This window comes from Coregonus lavaretus (genome assembly GCF_964263955.1).
Source record: "Coregonus lavaretus genome assembly, chromosome: 4".
Taxonomy (NCBI): domain Eukaryota; kingdom Metazoa; phylum Chordata; class Actinopteri; order Salmoniformes; family Salmonidae; genus Coregonus; species Coregonus lavaretus.
In genome coordinates this window covers 42,140,784-42,165,450 of record NC_139991.1, presented here as the reverse complement: position 1 = coordinate 42,165,450, position 24,667 = coordinate 42,140,784, and positions in this window count along the sequence as shown.

The window sequence follows — 24,667 nt, the reverse complement described above, 5'->3', positions numbered from 1 at the left end:
TCCATTATTCATGGTCTTGTATAGCAGAACAATTTTGTTTTGGGGGAATGATTTTCTGTGATATTTTCTACTTTATTTCTCTTCCCTTTTCTTCTTTGTAATATTAATTCTAATTTAAGCAATATTTATGGTTGTACCTCTGCTACATTCGGCTAGCCTCACAGCTGCAGCCCCCCCTAGAGCTGTCAGCATGATTGACGATTGAGACAGTGCATGAATTTCAAATCCTGCAGGAACATAAGAGGCCTAGAACATAAACAGGTACAAAACTCCCAAGTAATAGGACTCAAACGCAGGCAATTACAACTCTTGCATGTAAATCAGGTGCATGTGCAGCAGTCTTGAGTTTTTTTTGCCATTACTTGTCAGTGAAGCATGGAACTCCCCCCTCTGCTCACTCATCAGGAATTGGCTAAAGGAGGCAGGATCCCTGGGCCCTTTGCAGCCAGTTATTGGCCTCTTAAATCCTCCAACCCCTGAGTGAAGAACAGCTTCTACATGTTGGCCAGGCAATGTAACAGACAGACAGACACTCCCTGTTTTCATATTAGAGTGCGGGAGCGTATCCAAACATGACTTTGAGTCTTGTTTCTTCACAAATAGGCTAATGCAGTTGCTTCTCATTGAATAATATTGGCTCTGGTGGGACAGCAATGATTCTCAGATAAGATATTTTAAAACACCACATCACCTAAGGGACAGATTCTCCCTGAAGATAACCAAGGATGGATTGATATTCTCATGTGTCCTGTATGATGGCAGAGAATTAATGATTACAAACATACTGTATGCATACTCTTTCCATGTACTCGTTCCAACATGTCGGTGATATATTAGTCCGTTTGAGTATTGGCCCTGGTCAATGTAGCCTAGTGACAGCTTCTTTGAGGGACTCCAGATTGATCAGAGTTGATGAGAACACAAGACTGTGATTTACCAGATGGCACATTAAGTTCTTGTTTCTTGGCAGTGTGACCCTGTTGAATATTGAAATGAGAGACCAGCTTGGGTTTTTGTGGCAAAAATGTCTTGCAGGGACAAGATTGCCTGTCTTCCTACACTGTACTTTTGTATTTGTTTGAATGTGTATCGACTTATTAAGTTCTTCCAAGTTTATTGTTTTCTCTTGTTTTATTAAGTAGGACAAGCCATTCTGGGAGAGAAACCAAGTTAAACAGAGGCTTTGGAGTGTTTTTACAGTGTTCAGTGAAAGACACAGTGATGATAGCTCAGATAATCAGATATAGTACTCAGATAGCCCTGAGCAAAACTATGCTGTTTGACACTAAGGGCTCTATTCAATCTGTATTGCTGAAGCGTTACAGATTGCGAGATAGAAACATAAAGGTAATTTCCGATTTAGAAGACATACGCAGCGTTTACCAGGCATTATGGATTGGTTGGAAGCCGACCATAACGAGCCACTTTGATGGACTTAATCCATAACATATCATGTAATGATGTGAAGCACAACAATTCTGAGAAAGTTGGCTACATTTCTGATATCTGATCATCTACAGCATAAGACTACATCATGGATTCACAAATATAGAGACTTTTTTTAAATTAATGTTCATTTGAACTAAACCCTCAAACATCTCATAAATACATGCATAAAACCTGTTTCATAGAGTCATATGTCAATCACGACATGTTACACCCCCCTGAGAGATGTAAGTCTATCCAGACAGGGGCAAGGCCAAGTGTTCCAGGGCATGCGCAACCAGCTTCAAACGTACAGTTGAAATTATTATCATATGATCAAGTTTGGTACTCCCTTTTTAAGAGTATGTTTTAAAGGACAATCTCCAGTGTTTTTACAGTTACTCTGCTGGTGCAACAGAGTACAGATGTGCCACCAGGACATTTCCCATTAAACAGCAGGCCTTTCCGGCCCAGCGGCCTGCTTCAGATTTGAACCTAACCTTAACACAGGCCTCAGCGTGGCCCTATCGTTTCATCATGGACCCTGGACCCTTTCATTAACCTCTTTCAGCCAGGTGGGGGGCAGCTGGGATGGATTTTGGCACAGACTGGAAACAGCTGTGGGTGGGTGGGAGAGGGGAGTGGGCAGACCCAAAAATAAAACAGGGGGACCCTCTCACCTGAGCACTGATCCCTTGAGTTGGACATATTAGACAGAGCAGAAGTTTATGAGGCTTACCTAGTAAACCATTACACAGGAAGGCTGAAGGGAGGGGGTGGATACTGGTAAGATGTAAAAGTAAGTAGGAAGTGTGTGTGTGCACTTGTCTGTGGGTCTGCATGCATGCATACCTGCGCACGTCTTTGTTTCTTTATGTCTATGTGTTGTAAAATGCAATGATAATGTAATGACTGATTGTACAAATTGGGCATCAATCATCGTACCGTACTTCATCACTGATTCATCATATCCTCAAAAAGTTATACAGCTGCACCACTGAGAGCATCTTGGCTGGCTCACCGCTTGGTATGGCAACTGCTTGGCATCCGACTACAAGGCACTACAGAGAGTAGTGCGTACGGCCCAGTACATCACTGGGCCCGAGTTCCCTGCCATCCAGGACCGCTATACCAGGCGGTGTCAGGCAGTGTCAGAGGAAGGCCCTATACCAGGCGGTGTCAGAGGAAGGCCCTAATAATTGTCAAATACTCCACCCACCTAAGTCATAGACTGTTCTCTCTACTACCGCACGGCAAGCAGTACCAATGCACTAAGTCTGGACAGAACTTAGGACCCTGAACAGCTTCTATCCCCAAGCCATAAGACTGCTAAATAGTTAGTTAAATAGTTAACCATATACAGTGCCATGCAAAAGTATTCATCCCCCTTGGCGTTTTTCCTATTTTGTTGCATTACAACCTGTAATTTAAATTTATTTTTATTTGGATTTCATGTAATGGACATACACAAAATAGTCAAAGTTGGTGAAGTGAAATGAAAAAAATTACTTGTTCCAAAAAATTATAAAAAATATATATGGAAAAGTGGTGCGTGCATATGCATTCACACCCTTTGCTATGAAGCCCCTGAATAGGATGGTGCAACCAATTACCTTCAGAAGTCACATAATTAGTTAAAATAAAGTCCACCTGTGTGCAATCGAAGTGTCACATGATCTGTCACATGATCTCAGTATATATACACCTGTTCTGAAAGGCCCCGGAGTCTGCAACACCACTAAGCAAGGGGCACCACCAAGCAAGCGGCACCATGAAGACCAAGGAGCTCTCCAAACAGGTCAGGGACAAAGTTGTGGAGAAGTACAGATCAGGGTTGGGTTATAAAAAAATATCTGAAACTTTGAACATCCCACGGAGCACCATTAAATCCATTATTAAAAAATTGAAAGAATATGGCACCACAACAAACCTGCCAAGAGAGGGCCGCCCACCAAAAACTCACGGACCAGGCAAGGAGGGCATTAATCAGAGAGGCAACAAGGAGACCGAAGATAACCCTGAAGGAGCTGCAAAGCTCCACAGCGGAGATTGGAGTATCTGTCCATAGGACCACTTTAAGCCATACACTCCACAGAGCTGGGCTTTACGGAAGAGTGGCCAGAAAAAAGCCATTGCTTAAAGAAAAAAATAAGCAAACACGTTTGGTGTTCGCCAAAAGGCATGTGAGAGACATGTGAGAGACTCCCCAAACATATGAAAGAATGTACTCTGGTCAGATGAGACTAGAATTTAGCTTTTTGGCCATCAAGGAAAACGCTATGTCTGGCGCAAAACCAACACCGCTCATCACCCCGAAAACCATGTTTTTCATCGCCAGGGACTGGGAAACTGGTCAGAATTGAAGGAATGATGGATGGCGCTAAATACAGGGAAATTCTTGAGGGAAACCTGTTTTAGTCTCCCAGAGATTTGAGACTGGGACGGAGGTTCACCTTCCAGCAGGACAATGACCCTAAGCATACTGCTAAAGCAACACTCGAGTGGTTTAAGGGGAAACATTGAAATGTCTTGGAATGGCCTAGTAAAAGCCCAGACCTCAATCCAATTGAGAATCTGTGGTATGACTTAAAGATTGCTGTACACCAGCGGAACCCATCCAACTTGAAGGAGCTGGAGCAGTTTTGCCTTGAAGAATGGGCAACAATCCCAGTGGCCCTAAGAGACTTGCAGCTGTAATTGCTTCCAAAGGTGGCTCTACAAAGTATTGTCACGGATTCAGCCGAGGCTGCCCCTCCTCCTTGCTCGGGCAGGCTTCGGCGTTCGTCGTCACCGGAGTACTAGCTGCTACCGATCCATGGTTCTATGTTCGACTCGTTTTTTATCTTAATTGGTCACACCTGTTTCCCATCATGTAGTTATGTCTTCCCTATTTAACCCTCTGTCTCACACTGTGTGTTGTGCGTGTTTGTTTTAGTCTTGGTTGTCGTTAGTGTGCGGGATTGTTCCCTCCCTGCGTGGAGGTTTGCTGTTCATTCTTTTACCTTCGAGTAAAGTACGCTTTTGATTAGCTCTGTGTCCTGCGCCTGACTTCGCCTACCGCATTACACTGACCCCTTGACAGAAGCACGCACCATAACATGGAGTCAGCAGGAACAGCTGTGCCAACCGGATCGATGGAGGAACGCGTCCAACAACAAGGGCCATGATCCAGGCTCTCGGCACAGCTATGGAACGAGTAGTAAATACTATGGAGCGATGTGAGAGAGGAGGTATCCCTATACCTCCTCCAATTACACCACCACCTACACCGATGTCCATCTCTTTACCATCTGGGTCCAGTGGGATTTGGCTCTCGCACCCGAGGGCTTATGACGGTACAGCTGCCGGGTGTCAGGGTTTTCTGCTGCAGGTAGAGCTCTACCTGGCAACCATCCACCCGGCTCCCTCGGGATACGAGAGCGTGTCCGCCCTCATCTCCTGTCTGTCCGGTAAAGCGCTGGAGTGGGCCAACGCCGAGTGGGGGTGAATAGACGCCGCAACTGTAAGCTATGCAGAGTTTACCCGCCGCTTTAGGGCGGTATTCGATCATCCACCAGAGGGGAGAGCGGCGGGTGAGCGTCTATTCCACCTCAGACAGGGGAAGAGGAGTGCGCAGGAATTTTCACTGGACTTTCGGACTCTGGCTTCCAGCGCAGGATGGAATGAGAGGGCCCTCATCGACCACTACCGTTGCAGCTTAAGGGAGGACGTTCGTCGGGAATTAGCCTGCAGGGACACCAACCTAAACCTGGACCAACTAGACGATATGTCAATCTGACTGGATAACCTGTTGGCCACCTGCGGACGTCCGTTAGCGGGGCTGTCCATTCCATCCCCCAGCACCTCCGATCCTACCCCTATGGAGCTCGGAGGTGCTGCTATGAGGGAGGCCGGTAGAGGGGCCGTCCCCTGCACCAACTGTGGCCGCAGAGGACACACTGCTGGTCGGTGCCGGGGAGGGCCTTCAAGGAGTCGAGGCAGTAGGCAGCGCACTGATGAACCGTCTAGGTGAGTAGGCCCCCAACTCACCCAGAGCTCCCTGTTGTGCATATGTGTATAAATGTTGTATTTCCTGAGTTTTCTTCTCATTCCTAGCATAAGGCGCTAGTAGATTCAGGCGCAGCTGGGAACTTTATTTATCGTCAGTTTACCCGTAGGTTAGGGATTCCTATTGTGCCAGTTGATGTGCCCTTCCCTATACATGCCCTAGATAGTCGCCCTTTAGGGTCAGGTCTGATTAGGGAGGTCACAGCGCCACTCTGGATGAAGACGCAGGAGGGGCATGAGGAAATAATTTGTCTATATCTGATTGATTCTCCTGCGTTTCCAGTGGTGTTGGGGCTTCCCTGGTTAACTTCTCATGACCCCACTATTTCATGGCAACAGAGGGCTCTCAAGGGATGGTCAAGTCAGTGCTTGGGGAGGTGTGTAGGTGTTTCTGTAGGGGCAACTACGGTGGAAAGTCCAAACCAGGTTCCCACCATGCACATTCCACCTGAAAATGCCGATTTGGCGACTCAATTACCACCCCATCGACAGGGGGATTGTGCGATAAATCTCCAGGTAGGCGCTGCGCTTCCCCGGAGTCACGTGTATCCTCTGTCACAGGAAGAGACGGCGGCTATGGAAACATATGTCACCGAATCTCTGAGACAAGGATTAATTTGGCCGTCCACTTCCCCTGTGTCATCGAGTTTATTTTTTGTGAAGAAGAAGGATGGTGGCTTACGCCCGTGCATTGACTACCGTGGTCTAAATCAGATCACTGTAAAATACAGCTATCCATTACCTCTGATTGCGAGCATGACGGAGTCATTGCACGGGGCGCGCTTCTTCACGAAATTGGATCTCAGGAGCGCGTACAACCTGGTGCGTATCCGGGAGGGAGATGAGTGGAAGATGGCATTTAGTACCACCTCGGGGCACTATGAGTACCTCGTCATGCCATACGGTTTGATGAATGCTCCTTCAGTCTTCCAATCTTTTGTTGATTAGATTTTCAGGGACCTGCATGGACAGGGTGTAGTGGTGTATATTGATGACATTCTCATATACTCCGCCACACGGGCCGAGCATGTGTCCCTGGTGCGTCGGGTGCTTGGTCGACTGTTGGAGCATGACCTGTATGTGAAGGCAGAAAAATGTCTGTTCTTCCAAGAATCCATCTCCTTCCTAGGACACCGCCTGTCCGCGTCAGGTGTGGAGATGGAGATTGACCACATTTCGGCCGTGCGTAATTGGCCGACTCCAACCATGGTGAAGGAGGTGCAGCGAATCTTGGGTTTTGCCAATTACTACCGGAGGTTTATCCGGGGCTTTGGTCAGGTGGCAGCTCCCATTACCTCCTTGCTAAAGGGAGGACCGGTGCGTCTGCAGTGGTCAGCGGAGGCGGACAGGGCTTTTGGGCATCTGAAGGACCTGTTTACTTCGGCGCCGGTTCTGGCTCATCCGGATCCTTGTGGATCGGTTTTCTAAGTCCTGCTGTCTCATTCCTATGCCAGGTCTCCCTACAGCCCTACAAACTGCTGAGGCCCTGTTTACACACGTCTTCTGGCACTACGGGGTACCTGAAGATATTGTGTCGGATCGGGGTCCCCAGTTCACCTCAAGGGTCTGGAGGGCGTTCATGGAACGTCTGGGGGTCTCGATTAGCCTTACCTCAGGTTTTCACCCCAAGAGTAATGGGCAGGTGGAGAGAGTTAACCAGGATGTGGGTAGGTTCCTGAGGTCCTATTGCCAGAACCGGCAGGGGGAGTGGTCAGGTTATATCCCCTGGGCAGAGATAGCCCAAAACTCACTCCGTCACTCCTCTACTAACCTTACGCCTTTCCAGTGTGTGTTAGGTTATCAGCCGGTTCTGGCACCCTGGCATCAGAGCCAGATCGAGGCACCTGCGGTGGATGAGTGGTTTCGGCACTCGGAAGAGACCTGGAACGCTGCTCATGTACACCTACAGCGGGCAATCAGGCGACAAAAGGCGAGCGCCGATCGCCACCGCAGTGAGGCCCCGGTGTATGCACCGGGGAACCGGGTCTGGCTCTCGACCCAAAATCTGCCCCTTCGCCTGCCCTGCCGGAAGCTGGGTCGGCGGTTTGTGGGGCCATTTAAAGTCCTGAGGAGATTGAACAAGATTTGTTATAGGTTACAACTTCCTATTATTATCGTATTAACTCCTCGTTCCATGTGTCTCTCCTCAGGCCGGTAGTAGCTGGACCACTCCAGGAGTCTGAGGTACGGGAGGTTCCTCCGCCCCCACTGGACATCGAGGGGGCTCCGGCGTACTCGGTCCGTTCCATCTTGGATTCGAGGCGTCAGGTGGGGGGCCTGCAGTACCTCGTGGAGTGGGAGTTGAGGGATTTCCATCAGAGTCATCCGACCCGCCCTGCTCTGCATCCTCCTGGCCGTCCCCGAGGCCGGGGTCGGCACACGGCTGGAGCCGCGCGTCAAGGGGGGGTACTGTCACGGATTCAGCCGAGGCTGCCCCTCCTCCTTGCTCGGGCAGGCTTTGGCGTTCGTCGTCACCGGAGTACTAGCTGCTACCGATCCATGTATCTATGTTCGACTTGTTTTGTCTTAATTGGTCACACCTGTTTCCCATCATGTAGTTATGTCTTCCCTATTTAACCCTCTGTCTCACACTGTGTGTTGTGCGTGTTTGTTTTAGTCTTGGTTGTCGTTAGTGTGCGGGATTGTTCCCTCCCTGCGTGGAGGTTTGCTGTTCATTCTTTTACCTTCGAGTAAAGTACGCTTTTGATTAGCTCTGTGTCCTGCGCCTGACTTCGCCTATCACATTACACTGACGCCTTGACAAGTATTGACTTTGGGGGGGTGAATAGTTATGCACGCTCAAGTTGTCTGTTTTTTTGTCTTATTTCTTGTTTGTTTCACAAGAAAAAATATTTTTCATCTTCAAAGGGGTAGGCATGTTGTGTAAATCAAATGATACAACCCCCCCAAAAATCCATTTAAATTCCAGGTTGTAAGGCAACAAAATAGGAAAAATGCCAAGGGGGTGAATACTTTCGCAAGCCACTGTAGTTCCCCCGACTATCTGTATTGACCCTTTTTGCACTAACTTTTTTGACTCATCACATACGCTGCTGCTACTGTTTATTATCTGTCACTTTATTCCTAGTTATGTGTACATATCTACCTAAATTACCTAATATCCCTGCACATCGACTCGGTACTGGTACCCCGTGTACATAGCAAAGTTGTTGTTACTCCTTGTGTATTTATTATTACCTTTCTTATTACGTGTTATACTTTTCTATTATTTATCAATTTTCTTTCTCTCTGCATTGTTGGGAAGGGCCTGTAAGTAAACATTTCACTGTTGGTCTACACCTGTTGTTTACGAAGCATGTGACAAATGTTTTTTTGTGAAATATTAGATAGTAAGAAGCACCCACACACAGACCTAAGTTATTAATTAATGACTATCTCAGTCACATCATGCCAGCACACATAAAATAACATGTTCGTAATACTTACCTGTGTATTGTTAGCTTTAGTTATACAAAAGGTAACATTTGATTCACACACTGTATAGGATTAGGCCTAGCCTAGCCCATTCATAGTCACTAACTACTTTAGCACCTATTGATGATAGTATCTTCTGGCCGGGGGAGTTTTGTTTAGATCCCCGACGCATGCTCTAAACGTTAACACGCATCGCTTGCGGTATGGTTTTGGAAACATAAGGAACGTATCTTTCATATCAGCGATAAATAAAATAAATAAATAAAAGTTTAAATTACTACGCACCTTTATACAGATGTAGGATCTTAATTTGAGCCAGTTTGCTACAGCAGGAAATGTGAATTACTATGTGGATTATAATTAGTGGACATTTTTGTAGGGGTTGATACATTTTTCATTAGGGCAAATCAAGTCAAGTCTGACATTGTGGTCCTCTGTAGCTCAGCTGGTAGAGCACGGCGCTTGTAACGCTAAGGTAGTGGGTTCGATCCCCGGGACCACCCATACACAAAAAAATAATAAAATGTATGCACGCATGACTGTAAGTCGCTTTGGATAAAAGCGTCTGTGAAATGGCATATTATATTATATATTTAAAAATGGAAATTACAAACTTTAGAAGCCTTTTTAAACCTCGAATACACCTGCTGTGCAGGAAAATTCTCAGCAACAAAATGGTGATCAAATTAAGGGTTAGGGTTCCCACACGGCCATTTTCCATGTTACAGCGCTTGTTTATGGAAAACAGACGGAAGACAGTCAACTACCTGTGCTAATTAGCTCAGACTCACATAAAGAATCTCCAATCCAAAGTTAAATCTAGAATCGGCTTCCTATTTCGCAACAAAGCCTCCTTCACTCATGCTGCCAAACATGCCCTCGTAAAACTGACTATCCTACCGATCCTTGACTTCGGCGATGTCATTTACAAAATAGCCTCCAACACTCTACTCAGCAAATTGGATGTAGTCTATCACAGTGCCATCCGTTTTGTCTCCAAAGCCCCATACGCTACCCACCACTGTGACCTGTACGCTCTTGTTGGCTGGTCCTCACTACATGTTCGTCGTCAAACCCACTGGCTCCAGGCCATCTATAAATCACTGCTAGGCAAATCCCCGCCTTATCTTAGCTCATTGGTCACCATAGCAGCACCCACCCGTAGTCTGCGCTCCAGCAGGTATATCTCACTGGTCATTCCCAAAGCCAACACCTCCTTTGGCCGCAATTCCTTCCAGTTCTCTGCTGCCAATGACTGGAACGAATTGCAAAAATCTCTGAAGCTGGAGACTCTTATCTCCCTCACTAACTTTAAGCATCAGTTGTCAGAGCACCTTACCGATCACTGCACCTGTACACAGCCCATCTGAAATTAGCCCACCCAACTACCTCATCCCTATATTGTTATTTATTTTGCTCTTTTGCACCCCAGTATCTCTATTTGCACATAATCTCTTGCACATCTAGCATTCCAGTGTTAATACTATTGTAATTATTTTGCACTATAGCCTATTTATTGCCTTACCTCCATAACTTGCTACATTTGCACACACTGTATATATATTTTCTGTTGTATTTTTGACTTTATGTTTTTTACCCCATATGTAACTCTGTGTTGTTTTTATCGCACTGCTTTGCTTTATCTTGGCCAGGTCGCAGTTGTAAATGAGAACTTGTTCTCAACTGGCTTACCTGGTTAAATAAAGGTGAAATAAAAAAATAAAAAAATAAAAAATTAGCTATCTGAGTCTACGAACACCTGTGTTTAAACGGAAGACAGACGTCACAGAAGTGTTGTCACTGAAAAATACTGTCGGCTGCAACTGTGTTAAAACCAGTTAAAACTGTGTACATTAAGTGTATATTTTTCATTTGTGAAATAATTTTAGTGTGATATGATAGTAGAGGGCTTTATGTTTCTAGAACCATACCACAATTGAGACTCGATTCACGTTTATATGGAGTAATTGGCTGTTTTGGCTGCCAGAGCCAATTCACCTCTAAACAGAACATGTAAGGTCCTTGGACTATAAGAAGTAACGTTAGGCTACTTTAGTCCATTATTGGGCTAGGCCTAGCCTAGGCCGACTTCCCAAGTCATTTTGGTGTAAGCTAACCTACTCCTTTAAGGACCTTATGTTATGTTCAAAGGTTAACTGGCTCTGGTACTCTCTCTAATACACTTAATGTACACTGTTTGATCACAGCTGCAGCTGACAGTATTTCTCAGTTACCCCCAAAATTCTGGCATCCTTCTTCCATTACACACAGTTGTTCAGAGATGCTAGATAGCTAATTAGAACAGGTGGTCGCCTCTCTCTTCCATAAACAAGCCATAACATGGAAATATGGCTGTGTGGTGGTGGTAGGGGTGGGGGGTGTCGTGTTAAAAAGGTGGATTGGGCAGCAATGGAGCGTCTGTACATTTACCCCGGACGGCAGATAGGTTTGTGAATAGACAATATGTTTAGCATTACCGTCTATGAATGGGCTAGTCGTAGCTCAACCTTTGAATGTCATGCTTACTTTTGACCTTAACCATCGCAGAGATATGCTTAGTCATAGATCGATTTATATAATTGAGATTTGGTTAGGTGGCCTATTTAGTAAGGTGGGCAAAATTGGCCTGTTTGTCGGGAAAGGCCTTGATTTAGCCAGCACGTCCTCAGACAAATTTATGCAAATGCTGTCATATTTTTTGTAACTCATTGAAATCAAAATTGTTTGTTGTCGCCATTTAACTCACCGGTTCGAACTAAGTCCCAGTCTTCCAAACTGGAAGTGTCAAACCTGGGCCATGTTCAGTACGAAAACGTTGTGGTACGTTGCATACAGAAATGCCATGACTAGAGTTGATGTGATTCCTTATTCTATGCACCAGCAAGATATGTTTGTTCTACATCATACATTTCTATCTGAACGTTGGCCAACGTTGTGTCTTGCTGAACGTGGCCCTGAATTGGGAGATTCCAAGGACAATAGTTGAGGGGTTCGCAGGGTTCAAACCAAGTAGGCCTATTGTATAGGTGGGGAATGTATGAACAGTTTGGAATTCATCCCATTTGATTATTTAAGTACCCTTAAGTTACATATTCACCTTATATTAAGTTATGGGGAATGTTATTTGTCATTTCGAATCTTTGGTTTGTCTCTGAATGTGGAGCTACATAAGGGTCGCGTCCCCCTGCTCAGACGTTGCATGCATCAACCAATGGTTGTGCTACATCATTGACTGTGCAGTCGGGCACCAGATTGCCAAAACATATTGGGTGTGTTCAATCAGTAAGGCTAACAAAACCGAAGTTGGGGGAGGTGCATCTAAGACAGCCGAAAGTCAGACACTGTAGTGGTTTTCCAACAGCAAGGCTCAGATCAACATGGCAGTGTCAACATAGCTGCTATTGTTTATAAAACAAAATCTTTATAAATGTTGTAATAAGCATTTATCTGTTTAGACATTGTTGACACCTGCCAGATCTTACAACTCCTGGATAGGTGTTTTACATATAGGTTAACCACATCACGTTATAGCAATATGATGGAATGGCAGGCAACCATTGGTTGATGCATGCAATGTCTGAGCAGGGGAACGTGACCATGATGTGGTTAGCTAATATGTAAAATACCTATCCAGGCATTGTAAGATCTGGCATGTGTTAGCAACATCTGAGCAGGGGAACATGACCAAAACGCTGGTGTAGAGCTTCTCACGTCAGACCACGAGAAACTCAGATGCATGTAGCATATGTAACTTTTAGGGCCCAAGCCAAATGGACGTCTAAAACCAGCCTCATGTTTCCAACAAAACAGTAGGAACAACTTCCTAATATTGAGTTGCATCCCCTTTTGCCCTCAGAACAGCCTCAATTCGTCAGGGCATAGACTACAAGGTGTCGAAAAGCGTTCCACTGGGATGCTGGCCCATGTTGACTCCAATGCTTCACAAAGATGTGTCAAGTTGGCTGGATGTCCTTTGGGTGGTATACCATTGTTGATACACACGGGAAACTGTTGAGCTTGAAAAACCCAGCAGCGTTGCAGTTCTTGACACACTCAAACCGGTGTGCCTGGCACCTACTACCATACCCCGTTCAAAGGCACTTAAATATTTTGTCTTGCCAATTCACCCTCTGAATAGCACACATACACAATCCATGCCTCAATTGTCTCAAGGCTTAAAAATCCTTATTTGACCTGTCTCCTCCCCTTCATCTACACAGATTGAAGTGGATTTAACAAGTGACATCAATAAGGGATCATAGCTTTCACCTGGATTCACCTGGTCAGTCTATGTAATGGAAATCGAAGGCATTCCTAATGTTTGGTACACTCAGTGTATAATAATTCCCACTGGGACCTGGAACTCCACATCTTTAGTCAAATTAACATGGTGACCCTGTACTGCTGCTTCTGTTCCAATACTTTCAAGCTTCCTACTGCTGGGCCAACCTTACAATCCTACACTGAGATTTTGTGTGAGACAAACAATTACTGTACAATGTTGTGACGCACGTTCAACAAGATGTATGGAAGTGGCTGGGCTGCCACCTTGAGGTAAGGAGATGTACTTTTACAATGTCATGCCTTTCAAACTCTCCTGTCAAGTAAAATATGTTGATGGATGACCTGAACACAACTCTGCACATTGCACATTCTTTAGATAATTGAAACGTATATCAACATGTGCCTTGATGGGAGACTGCAAAAACAACCAGACAAAGAGACAAGTGTTTAAAACTTGCAAAGAAAAAAATACATATTCATGCAGATCTCAACAGTTGTCTTATATTTGAATGAGCTTCAAAGCATACTGTGAATTCTAGCCTATCCCTGACTTCAGGTGTTAAGTATGTTTTGGTCTGTTGTTGATACGGTCAACATAGGTTGATTGGTTAGAACAAAAACTAACAAATGAAAAGAGGAGACGAAGTAACAAACTAGGAGAACAGTCTAAAACAGTCGGGCCTAAAGCCTCATCCTACATTCATCCATACGTTCATCATTTACCATCTAATTATGGTGAAATGACAAAGCCTACAGGGGAGGCCGTGCCTTACATTCCCAACACGGCTGCACCGTGGCACAGCTCCCTATGATTCTTGCTGATACACAACACAAGCTACTGTATTATGCAGTAGAATGGCTGGCATGGAGATGGTCTGTTGTGTGGCTCAGTAAAAACCACTTGCTTCCTCCTCTATATCAAAAGGCTTCTATGTGTGAGGGATGACGCGAGAGTGCTGGTTGTATGTCACAAGTGCATCTCGGGTTTAGACTCAGACTGTAAAGGACACATGCTGTCGAATTTATAGTGGTATTAAATGCTATAATGCAGTAGAAATTTCATGACAGGGAAATGGGATAGTTAATAACGCTCTCAGTGAGCTGCTTCCTCGAGCTTCGACGGGTCCACAATTAGGTCAAGTTGACTGGAGAAGTAGCGTAAGGGCAAAGTTTTTTTTTAGGACTTTTCTACTTTGGAGTGTGTGATATGGGGCATTAATCACAGTAATGTTGCTGCATTGCTACCACAGACAGTCAAAGATGCCTTAATATTCTAAAGGGAATATTGCATCCTTTTTCAGCTAATTTATGTAGTGCTGTGCCTCGACAGTAAAGCTTTCTGTGGATGCTTATTGCATCGTATCTCAAAATGGCTAAGAGAATGCATTTGCCTCACTTATTAGGTGCTTGGTTCTTCTTTTATATGGTAGCAAGCAACTGTGCTAGTGAGTAGAGGGCACTATGTGGTAGTGGGAAGGGAGTAGGGAACAGAAAGCAGTATGGAAGCCTTCCATCTCCAGCAGCATCTGCCAGTTGCCTCCTTGTGATATTGTAGACCCCCTACAGGGCAGTGCGTTAACAGAGAGTGGGCTATCGTACCCCACTACCCAACCCCTACTAGCAGGGCCGGCCCTAGCCTTTTGGGGGACCTAAGTGAAATTTTGTTTACTACAAGTTTAGATAGCTGGCTAGACTAACTTGCAAATCTAAAAATGTTTAGCTGACATGGGCTAATTGACTGACTGCCAGTGACTGACATAACAAGAGAAAAACTGCTGGTGCACAACCAAATTTCAAAATTGCACACTTGTATATTCTACTATTGTAACTCTCAACAGTAAGTTGAGACCCCGACTGAGTTCCTAAGAAATATGTATATATATATATTTTTTTTTTAACGGGTCGGGGCCCCCTAGCGGCTTGGGGCCCAAAGCGACCGCTTATGTCGCTTATGCCTGAGGCCGGCCCTGCCTACTAGAGAGACAGTGGGGTACCTCACTACCTTCCCAGCCCCCTACTCATTAATCGCAGCACAATCTCTATTTATTTGTAACTTTTTTCTTTAGTTTAGCTCGATTTAACAAGCTACATTAGCTAATGGGGTGCAGCACAGTTTGAGGGGAAAGTTGGACCTTTTCCAAACACCAGTCTTTACTGAGCTCATCTGCAATGTAATTTTGATTTAACAGAAATCAACAGTTTCCATGGAGAGGAAACACAGTATGCCGTTGGATATGTTAGCCTTGATTGTTTGTATTTAGTTGGTTAAATACACTACTGTATTTCATGGTCTGTCTTTAACATGATTTAAGGAAGCAAATAGGATTAGAGAAAATTCATCTGTTCATAAAACAATATATGGTAGCTATGCCAGAATATGATAAAACATGTTGTTAGGCTTATGCAACGTTTCACTTGTTAAGTGCAATACCTTAATGAGAAATATGCAGATGAGAGCCTGGTGTAAATGCCCTTACTGTATGTACTGTACTGTATTGATTCATATTGAGGGGGAAAAGGTAATTATTACTTCATGAGATTGTACAGAGTGTACTAATGATATTATTATTATATTATATTATATTGTTATTATTATATTATTATATTATACTAATGTATTTATACAGTACTGATTCACACACACACACAAACACATGAACACATGCACCTACACACACACGCACAAACATACATGCATGCACGCACATACGCGCGCGCACACACACACACACAAACACACACACACACACACCTCTATTCTACATGTACAGTACCTATACACTTTGTCTTCATGCAGGTCAAGGTGGTGCAGGAGGCTACCTCTGGATGGAGGTCAGTCCGATTCAGCCTGATAACAACAGATCAGCAAAAAGGACAACATGGAAGTGTAGTGGGTCTGAATGAGGAGACAGATGGCAGGATAATGCTCCAGAATGAAGAGGAATTTAGAGGAATAGGAAGTGACAGGAGCAGGCTGACGTATGGAGAGCAAAGACACAATGTTGAGAATGGTCTTTTCACATACACACAAACACATAGAAATACATAATGTATGGAATGCCCGTACTGTACACTTGCAAACACACACACCTACATACAAAGATATTGTTTGGTACTCGCTTGCCAAAGATATGCAACAGTAGATTTTCAATTGAATTATTCAGGAGCTTAATTTACTTAGCATAATGGAGCTAATTTATAATTTCCCTCTTAAACCATTATGAAAATGAGACTAAACTGCATGCCTACACCATTAGGATAAATCAGTCTAACAGCACTTCTGCAAACGGCATGTCAAAAAAATATACATTTAAAGGAATATTCCAACAACTCCTGTCTCCTGGAAATAGATATTTCACTATTAATTTATCACAGTTGCATTAAAGGATAGGACATGTTGATGAACAACATGGCTGTTTCATTGCTCAGGCCCATGTAGAATGAACTGCTGTAGGTGCTTGGCATAGGCTACTAAAATTGGGAATGTTTCAAACTATCATGATTATTAGAGCTTGAAAACCCCACCTGTCTCTAACCCCACATCTTTGTTAACTGACCAACACAAAATGAAGGTTGTGGTTACACTTAGAAAAGAGTCTGGATTTTTGAGCGAGAGAAACATGCAATAAAGATAACATTTATAAATGAATTTAGAGAGGTTTTGGGTCCAAATAAAAAAGATAAACAGAAATGTTTCATCCAACACAGACCAATAAACAATTTACGAATCTGGCAGAATGTCATACACCCTCCCCCTTAGAACACGCACGCACGTACACATGAGACGTGTTGCTGGAGAATTCACATAGCTGTCCACACACTCTTCCCCGGGGATGTGTTGCTAGAGATTTCGCATAGCCGCTCTGGCCCAGTCACAGTAAACATCCTGTGGCCAGAGACATGATGGGACGGCTGTGTACATAGACCAGGCATTGTGGGTTAAGTAGAACAAGATGGAGTTAATGGTATAAAAGCTATGACTGTATGGTCATAATACATAGGAGTCATTGGGAGCATAACATTAGACACACACACTCACATAAATGTGTAGGCCTGTAACATCTTCAATAATCAACCATTGTATAAAAGACTCCAACCACCTAAGTCATAGACTGTTCTCTCTGCTACCGCATGGCAAGCGGTACCGATGCACCAAGTCTGGAACCAACAGGACCCTGAACAGCTGCTACCCCCAAGCCATAAGACTGCTAAATAGTTAGTTAATTAGTTAACCAAATAGCTACCAGGACTATCTGCATTGACCCTTTTTGCACTAACTTTTTTTGACTCATCACATACGGTGCTGCTACTGTTTATTATCTATCGTGTTGCCTAGTCACTTTATTCCTAGTTATGTACAAATCTACCTCAATTACCTCATATCCCTGCATATCGACTCGGTACTGGTACCCCGTGTATATAGCCAAGTTATCATTACTCCTTGTGTATTTATTATTACTTTTATTATTGTTTTACTTTTCTATTATTTCTCTATTTTCTTTCTCTCTGCATTGTTGGGAAGGGCCTGTAAGTAAACATTTCACTGTTAGTCCACACCTGTTGTTTACGAAGCATGTGACAAATACATTTTGATTTGATGAGTGAAAGGAATGAATAGTTTTCATGGCATGAGCCCATTAAACTTAACAAATTAGCTGTAGTTGTAGGCAGCATCCAACTCTGTATGACAGTGTGATTCTTAACCTTTCCAAAATGAGGAGTATGGTTGAGGGTTTCCAATCTATTCTGGCAGAGATCACACCTCGCTCCTCCCGGAGTGGGAGAAAGACAATGATTTATGACATGCTGCTGATACAATATGCAAAGCAACGGAGGAAAGTTTTAACTGATGCTTGCAAGATTGGCTAATGAACTGCTTGTTGGCAGGGGAAGTTTTAAGGGAAGTGTGTTCCGTGTGGTGGGTGGGCAGGAGCTATGGACCTCGTATAGTACAGCAGATGGGGGTGTTCGTTAGGGCTGAACTCTCCAACACTGTAGCCTTGGTAACAGCATGGGGAAATGGCAGATGCTTACATGGTGGGGTGATGAACAATGCATAAAAGATATGACAATGTCCCAGTTTTTATAGAAAAAGACAATGAGAAGTGCAATGGACCACCAACATACAAGGGGATCCATTTAATATGCCCAGCATAGCTGCTCTCATAGCACCTTCATACATTGAAAATGCTTAATTATGCAGAAAACACATTGTAAATGCCAGTTCATGCTAGTTTCCTATAAGCTGATGACACTGTGGTTCTTTTCTAAACATGACATTTACAGTGGATTGCGAAAGTATTCACCCCCCTTGGCATTTGTCCTATTTTGTTGCCATACAACCTGGAATTAAAATGGATTTTTGGGGGGTTTGTATCATTTGATTGCCTACCACTTTGAAGATGCAAAATATTTTTTATTGTGAAACAAACAAGAAATAAGACAAAAAAACAGACAACTTGAGCGTGCATAACTATTCACCCCCCCAAAGTCAATACTTTGTAGAGCTACCTTTTGCAGCAATTACAGCTGCAAGTCTCTTGGGGTATGTCTCTATAAGCTTGGCACATCTAGCCACTGGGATTGTTGCCCATTCTTCAAGGCAAAACTGCTCCAGCTCCTTCAAGTTGGATGGGTTCTGCTGGTGTACAGCAATCTTTAAGTCATACCACAGATTCTCAATTGGATTGAGGTCTGGGCTTTGACTAGGCCATTCCAAGACATTTCAATGTTTCCCCTTAAACCACTCGAGTGTTGCTTTAGCAGTATACTTAGGGTCATTGTCCTGCTGGAAGGTGAACCTCTGTCCCAGTCTCAAATCTCTGGAAGACTGAAACAGGTTTCCCTCAAGAATTTCCCTGTATTTAGCGCCATCCATCATTCCTTCAATTCTGACCAGTTTCCCAGTCCCTGCCGATGAAAGGTGTCGGGGTGATGAGAGGTGTTGGGTTTGCGCCAGACATAGCGTTTTCCTTGATGGCCAAAAAGCTCAATTTTAGTCTCATCTGACCAGAGTACATTCTTCCTTATGTTTGGGGATTCTCCCACATGCCTTTTGGCGAACACCAAACGTGTTTGCTTATTTTTTTCTTTAAGCAATGGCTCTTTTCTGGCCACTCTTCCGTAAAGCCCAGCTCTGTGGAGTGTACGGCTTAAAGTGGTCCTATGGACAGATACTCCAATCTCCGCTGTGGAGTTTTGCAGCTGCTTCAGGGTTATCTTTGGTCTCTTTGTTGCCTCTCTGATTAATGTCCTCCTTGCCTGGTCCGTGAGTTTTGGTGGGCGGCTCTCTCTTGGCAGGTTTGTTGTGGTGCCATATTCTTTCCATTTTTTAATAATGGATTTAAAGGTGCTCCGTGGGATGTTCAAAGTTTTGGATATTTTTTTATAACCCAACCCTGATCTGTACTTCTCCACAACTTTGTCTCTGACCTGTTTGGAGAGCTCCTTGGTCTTCATGGTGCCGCTTGCTTGGTGGTGCCCCTTGCTTAGTGGTGTTGCAGACTCTGGGGCCTTTCAGAACAGGTGTATATATACTGAGATCATGTGACAGATCATGTGACACTTAGATTGCACACAGGTGGACTTTATTTAACTAATTGTGTGACTTCTGAAGGTAATTGGTTGCACTAGATCTTATTTAGGGTCTTCATAGCAAAGGGGGTGAAAACATATGCATGCACAACTTTTCTGTTATTTATTTTTTATAATTTTTTGAAAGAAGTTATTTTTTTCATTTCACTTCACCATTGTGGACTATTTTGTGTATGTCCATTACATGAAATCCAAATAAAAATCAATTTAAATTACAGGTTACAATGCAACAAAATAGGAAAAACGACCAAGGGGGATGAATACTTTTGCAAGGCACTGTATGTGTAGACCTATTATCGCTCTCGGCTCTCTATGAACATGGATAGGTGGGGTTGTAATTATGTTTGTCACGATCGTCTATAAAGGGAGCAGACCAATACGCAGCGCGTTGAGTGAACATGATGACTTTAATTGATAAAGCACGTAACTACAAAACAAAAGACGATAGTGAAGTCCAACAGTGACAAATACTGAACCTGGAACAATAACCCACAAACCCCACAGGAAAACATACAGAAATAAATATGGCTCCCAATCAGAGATAACGAGCCGACAGCTGACACTCGTTACCTCCGATTGGGAGTCATTGACCAAACCTAGAAAATACAACACCTTGACACCCAACATAGAACAAAAACACATAGACTGCACACACCCTGGCTCAACATAATGAGTCCCAGAACCAGGGTGTGACAGTACCCCCCCCTAAAGGCGCGGACTGCGACCGCGCCTCAAAACCCCCAAACAGGGGAGGGCTGGGCGGGCATACCTCCTCGGTGGCGGTTCTGGCTCCGGCCTAGACCACCACCCCACCATAGTCACTACCCGCTTACGTAGGTTCCTCCAAATGACCCCCACCGGTTTAAGGGGCAGCACCGGACTAAGAGGCAGCACCGGACTAAGGGGCAGCACCGGACTAAGGGGCAGCACCTGACTCAATGGCGGATCCTGGCTGGCTGGCTCTGGCGGATCCTGGCTGAACGGCTCATGGCTGGCTGACGGATCTGGCTGCTCATGGCTGGCTGACGGATCTGGCTGCTCATGGCTGGCCGACGGATCTGGCTGATCCGGTCTGGCCGAAGGCTCTGGCTGATCCTGTCTGGCGGAAGGCTCTGGCTGATCCGGTCTGGCGGAAGGCTCTGGCTGATCCGGTCTGGCGGAAGGCTCTGGCTGATCCTGTCTGGCCGAAGGCTCTGGCTGATCCTGTCTGGCGGAAGGCTCTGGCTGATCCTGTCTGGCGGAAGGCTCTGGCTGATCCGGTCTGGCGGACGGCTCTGGCTGATCCTGTCTGGCGGAGAGCTCTAGCGACTCCGGTCTGGCGGACGGCTCTGAAGGCTCATGGCAGACGGGCGGCTTTGCAGGCTCAGTACAGACGGGCAGTTCAGACGGCGTTGGGCAGACGGACAGTTCAGGCGCCGTTGGGCAGACGGGCAGTTCAGGCGCCGTTGGGCAGACGGGCAGTTCAGACGGCGTTGGGCAGACGGACAGTTCAGGCCCCGTTGGGCAGACGGCAGACTCTGGCCGTCTGGGGCGCACTGTAGACTTAGTGCGGGTGGCCGGAACTGGCCGGACCGGGCTGGCGACGCGCACCGTAGTCTTGGTGCGGGTGGCAGGAACAGGCCGGGTCGGGCTGGCGACGCGCACCGTAGTCTTGGTGCGGGTGGCAGGAACAGGCCGGACCGGGCTGGCGACGCGCACCGTAGACTTGGTGCGGGTGGCAGGAACAGGCCGGGTCGGGCTGGCGACGCGCACCGTAGTCTTGGTGCGGGTGGCAGGAACAGGCCGGGTCGGGCTGGCGACGCGCACCGTAGACTTGGTGCGGGTGGCAGGAACAGGCCGGGCTGGGCTGGCGACGCGCACCGTAGGCTTCGTATGAGGCTCAGGAACAGGCCGGGTCGGGCTGGCGAAGCGCACCGTATCCCTGGTGCGAGTGGCCGGAACAGGCCGGGCTGGGCTGGCGACGCGCACCGTAGGCTTCGTATGAGGCTCAGGAACAGGCCGGGCTGGGCTGGCGACGCGCACCGTACACTTAGTGCGAGGGGCCGGAACAGGCCGGGCTGGGCTGGCGACGCGCACCGTAGGCTTCGTATGAGGCTCAGGAACAGGCCGGGCTGGGCTGGCGACGCGCACCGTACACTTAGTGCGAGGGGCCGGAACAGGCCGTACCGTACTGGGGACACACACTACTGGCTGTACCTCGGGATTAGGAACGGGCCGGACCGGACTGGTTACACACCCCAGTACCTCTCGCCGTGCCTCTACACCTTCCTTCCCTGCCTTTCCCAGTCGCCCCCTTAACCTGGTAGCCTCCTGAATCCGTCCCTTCTCTGCCTCCGTCAGCCCCCTTAACCTGGTAGCCTTCTGAATCTGCCTTGTGGCAGCCTCCTGCTGCTCAGTCGCCCCAGCCATGTGCCCCCCCCCAAAAACTTTTTGGGGTTGCCTCCCGTCCTTCCGACGATGGCCCTGCCGATGCCGTTGCTCCTCTCCTGCCAGGTTCTCCCCCTTCATCGCCCTCCGGTACCGGACGGCCTCCTCCTGGGTAATATGTCCCCAGCCGAGGAGGACATCCACCAACGTTCTCTCCTGACCCGGCGCCTCCTCCCATGTCCAGACCCTTTGCTCCTGGACGCGCTGCTTGGTCTTTCTTTGGTGGGTTATTCTGTCACGATCGTCTATAAAGGGAGCAGACCAATACGCAGCGCGTTGAGTGAACATGATGACTTTAATTGATAAAGCACGTAACTACAAAACAAAAGACGATAGTGAAGTCCAACAGTGACAAATACTGAACCTGGAACAATAACCCACAAACCCCACAGGAAAACATACAGAAATAAATATGGCTCCCAATCAGAGATAACGAGCCGACAGCTGACACTCGTTACCTCCGATTGGGAGTCATTGACCAAACCTAGAAAATACAACACCTTGACACCCAACATAGAACAAAAACACATAGACTGCACACACCCTGGCTCAACATAATGAGTCCCAGAACCAGGGTGTGACAATGTTAATGGTATGAGATGGCAGTCATTTTCAAATGAACCTGAGGAACATCATGTCAAACGCAAATATCAAAAAGTACAACCACACCACCTTAGGGAGAAATCCACAGGGCACACAATGTCATTTCAACGTGGAAACGTGGGTAATATTTGGTTGAGACATTGATCAGTGAGATTTCAACCTTTATTCACCCACTCAAAAAGACAACTAGAAATTTGTTGAATTCCCAATGTGTTATCACTGTGCTTTCAACCATCTAAAAGCACAACAAAGATCAAATGGGAATACAATGTCAGATATTTTGTATCTATACAAGAACTTAATGTGTTCTCACTGTGCTTCATCTAAAAACACAACCAAATGACCTGGATTGCAGTTGAGATTACATTAAAAGTACATGGTGCAAGTGATCCATGCTGTTCGAGATTCTGCACAGATTATTACAGCAATTGTGAAGATCTCCACAGACCTGTGACCTTTGCATGCCATCTTGAACATGCATGCCTTCTATGATTACATAAGAAGACATGTATAGTTACAGTAACCTCAAAATGAAGCCAAGGATGTGTTACTCATTTTAATGTTGAATAAATACTTACATTAGTTTGTAAGATAGCCTTAACTTTAGGCTATTTACTGTATTACAAAAGTAATACTGAATTGTGTTTGGTTGTCAACACAACCAAATAACAACATTTGAAGGAGAAGTATCTTTTGTACCACTGACTTAGTCTGGCTTTAATTCCAGTTTGTCTACAAATTAATAATTTATATGTTGGATTCACGTCTCCATCTCAACCAAAAATCTAATTTCAAGTTTAGGACTAAATGAAAACGTTATTTAAAGTGCATTTAATGTTTGACGTGATTTGATTTAGTCCTATTCTTTAACTTAGATTTTTGGTTGAGATGGAGACATGAATCCAACATATTAATTATCAACATCAAGATTACATTTGAAATCCACCAAAGCTTGAAACCCTAGCCCTATACACTGACTATACCAAACATTAGGAACACATTCCTGATATTGAGTTGCACCTTGGATTTAATAAGTGACATAAATAATGGATCATAGCTTTCACCTGGATTCACCTGGTCAGTCTATTTCATGGAAAGAGCAGGTGTTCCTAATGTTTTGTATACAAAGTGTATGTATCGTCTATTTTTAGTTGAACACTGGGTTGAATTGAAACAATAGCTCTTGATTACTTTGCAAATGCTATATAGGCCGAAATAGAATCATTGATGATATATGATTTATAAAGTATGGTTACATTTCGTTTGCTCTGTTAAACCTACCCTTTGGAATGCCTTCAATAGCAACAGTGAATCTATTTAGTTATTAAGAGATCTCTCAATAATCATTCTCACGATAGCACATTACAAGCATTTCGCTACACCCGCAATAACATCTGCTAAACACGTGTATGTGACCAATAAAATTTGATTTGATTTGATTTAGTAGTAGTCAGAGACACATATCAAAGCTAAACAGGGCTGGGCTTGGTTAAAATCCTGGATGGGAGACCGAATGGATAGCTGTAGATAGATCAACTCTCCAGTAAGAGGTGCTGCCCAGCCTATTGTTTTTTTTCAGATAGTGGATATAAATTCAACATATTTCATACAAGGTTAGTCTATGTTGAAATGGTTACCATGATGACACAATCCTGGGGTTGAAATTTCATCCTCAAAACAACATTTTACATAGACCTTTTTCAACTCCAATGTATTTTCTATGTAGATTCCACGTCACAATATGTTGACACATTATGTTGAAACAACGTTGATTCAACCAGTTTGTGCCCAGTGGGAAGGGACCACTATTCGTTTCCTTTTCTATGTAGATGAGCTTCCATAGCTGTGTGAA